Source organism: Bos javanicus, chromosome 12 (assembly GCF_032452875.1).
Source record: "Bos javanicus breed banteng chromosome 12, ARS-OSU_banteng_1.0, whole genome shotgun sequence".
NCBI lineage: Eukaryota > Metazoa > Chordata > Mammalia > Artiodactyla > Bovidae > Bos > Bos javanicus.
The window spans coordinates 17,889,678-17,893,399 of record NC_083879.1 but is presented as its reverse complement, the minus strand read 5'-3'; positions in this window follow the sequence as shown (position 1 = coordinate 17,893,399).

The following is a 3,722-nucleotide window of genomic DNA, read 5'->3' as shown; positions in this document are numbered from 1 at the left end:
TTTTTTAGATTCCTTTTCCATTATAGGTTATTACAAGATATTGAATATAGGTCCCTGTGCTACATAGTAGGTCCTTTTGGTTATCTATTTATATATACTAGTGTGTATATTTAAATAGATGATAGTGTGTATATTTTGATCCCAATCTCCTAATTATTCCCTCCCCCTTTCCGCTTTAGCAAACAGGTTTGTTTTCTATGTCTGAAAGTCTGTTTTGTAAATAAACTCACCCGTATCATATTTTAGATTCCACACAGAAGTGACATCATATTTGTCTTTGTTTGACCCCTTCACTTAGTATGATGATCTCTAGGCCCATCCATGTTGCTGCCTGGTGTTAGACTTCTGATGGGCCTGTCCTTCGTCCCTCCCTGCCCAATCCCCTCCAGTGGACCTTGGAGGATTAGATGTGTCGCAGCGCCTCTCACTGACTGGTATTCAGTCCATGCTTGTCGTCTTGAGCTGCGTCTCAAGCTGCGTCTCTTGAGCACAGAGCCCCAGGTGAACTGGCTGAAGGTCAGAAGAACCAGAAGCTGTTTGGCTTGAGGCAGTTTCTCTGGGACGATTTAAAGTTTTTAGCGACTGTTCTGTTACTGTATGTATTCATTTGCTAAGGCTTCCAGAACGAAATGCACAAACTGGTGGCTTACACAAGAGGGATTTTCTGTCTCATGGTCCTGGAGGCCGGAAGTCCAAGATCAAGGTGTTGGCGGGTTTGGTTTCTCCTGAGGCCTCTCCCTGGCTTGCAGATGGCTGCCTTCCTCCCATGTCCTTGAATGGCCTTTTCTCTGTGCATCCCTGGTGTCTCTCTGTGTGTTCAAATTTCCTTTTATAAGAACACCATCAGACTGGATTAGGGACCATCCATGTGACTCATCTAACCTTAATTACCTTTTTAAAGCTCATCTCTAAATGCAGTCACCATCTGAGGTACCAGGAGTTATAAGTTTAACATTTGTACTTGGAGAGGATGCAATTTAGTCCATGGCACCATATATGTGATGGATACCAAATCTGAGAGTCAGAGCCTATTAGGATTGGAATGGACTTTATATTTTTAGTATTTCTTTTTAATTTATTTTTACTTGGAGAAAAATTGCTCTACAATGTTGTATGGAATGGTGTTTAAACACCCAGTTTACAGATGAGGAGCCTGAATTCAAAAAGGGAAACTGGAAAAATCTGGATTGAAACAATAGGGAATCCCAACTTCTTTTCCCCACAACCCCAGCTGCATTTGGCTCCAGTCCAGGCTGGAGTTACAGGCCCTACCTGCTTCCATGAGGATGGAGGCCGGTCAGTCAGAAACCTCCTCAGAGTGACACCGTGTCCCACGGACAGGAGGGCAATGATATCCAGCTCCTTTCTAATAACACAGAGCTCCTCTCGACTCCAGGTGTGGCCTCCCCAACTCAGCCGTCACTCACTGCTGGGGTGCTCCCCCCAACACCAAGCCACTCCTCCCAGCCTCCTCTTAGGCCTTTTCCAGCCTCTTTTTAGGCTTCTCCCACGGGAAACACACAGGGAAAGTTAAGTTTGTCTTTAGCTACCCACCCACAGCCTTGGCATTCATTTGTTTCCCTCCTCAGCACCTGCAGGTCTCATGCTAGCTCCCTCCTGCCCAGCTCCCCGTTCCTGTGACGTCCCCTCCAGGCTGCTTGCGGGCCCTTTCCTCCTGCTAGTCCCTGCCCCACCACAGGTGGGCTGGACCTGCTTGAAATATGGGACTCTTCAGGGGTGTCCACGCCCGTTGCTCCCAGGGCCCTGTGCTCTCCCCTGCTCTGTGGCATTTCTCATCCTGCAGCTTACAGTAAGTCCCCTACATTTGAGCTTTCAAGTCACAAGTTTTCAAAGATGTGAATAGGTGTGCCTGCCCCCTGTATGCCAGCTATTGTTCTGTACTACTGTACTTTGCAAGGTACTGTACTGAAAGATTTAAAATGTTTTCCATATTTTTTGTGTTTAAGTAAATATTATCATGTGAAAGCATTATAAACCCATTATAGTACAGTACTATACAGCTAATCGTCTTAGTTAGGTACTTAGGCTAACTTTGTTGGACTTACGAACAAGTCAGACTAACAAACGAGCTCTCAGAACAGAACTCATTCTTATGTAAGGGATTTACTATAATGCATTTACAGTAAATTACAGGCTCCCATTCAGGTCTCTGCTCCTAGATTATCAGCATCCAAAGCTCAGGGGCATTTCATTTCCTTTGTGCCCTTAGGATTGAGTACAGTATCTGGAACAGACTAGGCTTTCAGTAGGTGCTTCTGGGATGAGTGAAATCCCTAATTACCCACCACTCAGCAAGGTCACAGCTCGACTTGACCTAATGATCTGCTTGCTGTGGTCTGAGTGTTGAAGGTGAAGCAACCGATGGTTGGCACGCAGACCTATGAGGCAAGGGCTCCGGACCTTCCTTTCTTCAGTCATTCAACATTTCAGACATATTTCAAGCACCTCCTGTTGTCGGGGATTGAACAGTGAACAAAACAGGTTCTGTTGTCAAGTTCAACACAGAACATGGCAGAGCTGGAAAATTTTCTCTTTTCCATTTGACACCATAGATGTGGTAGGATAAAGACTTGAAGTTACTTTGCTGGGCATCTATTAGGTTCTTAAAGGTGCGTTGGTAAGTTATTTCAACATGCGTATTTCCAATATTTTAGATGAAAGCTGTAGTATCATGGTGCAAAGTGTCAGGGAAGAAACAGAGGCTGACTAGCTCATTCCTTCATGGTTCATTTAATGCTGCTGGAAACCCATTTTGGTTGCCTGCACTCTCCTGGCCAGTCACAGCTCCAACATCCTCCATTGTTCTCTATTTTAGAAAAAAAAGACTGAAAGTCTTTTTTTGTGTGTGTGACACTCCTGCAATTATTGCTCACCTTCTCAAATTAATATGCTAAGCATCCAAAATGTAATTTGCATTGTGATTTGGGGGAGTGATGAATCTTGTGCCAAGGACCTTTTTTTGGATGAGAGGTAGCTAGCGTTGTGAAATTCTCGAGGTGTGTGACAGGAAGCTGGGGTTGGGCTGTGAAGAGAGGAAAGAGGGGAGAGTTTGTACTTTGCTCCTGCAGGTAACAGTAGCGATGGATGAATTTATTTACATTGATGAATATATTTACACACAAATGTAGCTTTGCGTTCTTAGGATTTTTTTCTCAATAATTTTCCATTTCTAAGATAAAGTGGAACTATACTTTTTCATCGTTGAAAGCATCTCCTGTAAATATATAAAAGTTAATTCCTTGATTTAAAAAATGTGCTTTAAATAGGTAATGCATGCCTATGATATGAAAGTATGGAAGAATATGCAATAAAAATTGTGTCGTGGGTACTTGCAATTCTTTTTATTATTCTGGTAAAAATACATATTTATCATTTTAACCATTTGTAAGTATACAGTTCAGTGGTTAAGTACATTCATAAGGTTGTATAATCATCACCATTGTCAACGTGTGCTTGGATGCGTGCTAAGTCGCTTCAGTCGTGTCCAACTCTTTGCGACCCCATGGACTGTAAGGCTGTCCATGGGGATTCTCCAGGCGTGATTACTGGAGTGGGTTGCCATGCCCTCCCCTCCTCCAGAGGATCTTCCCAACCCAGGGATCAAACTCACATCTCTTATGTCTCCTGCATTGGCAGGCGGGTTCTTTACCACTAGCGCCCCCTGGGAAGCCCCACCACAATCAATATCCACAACTTTTCCA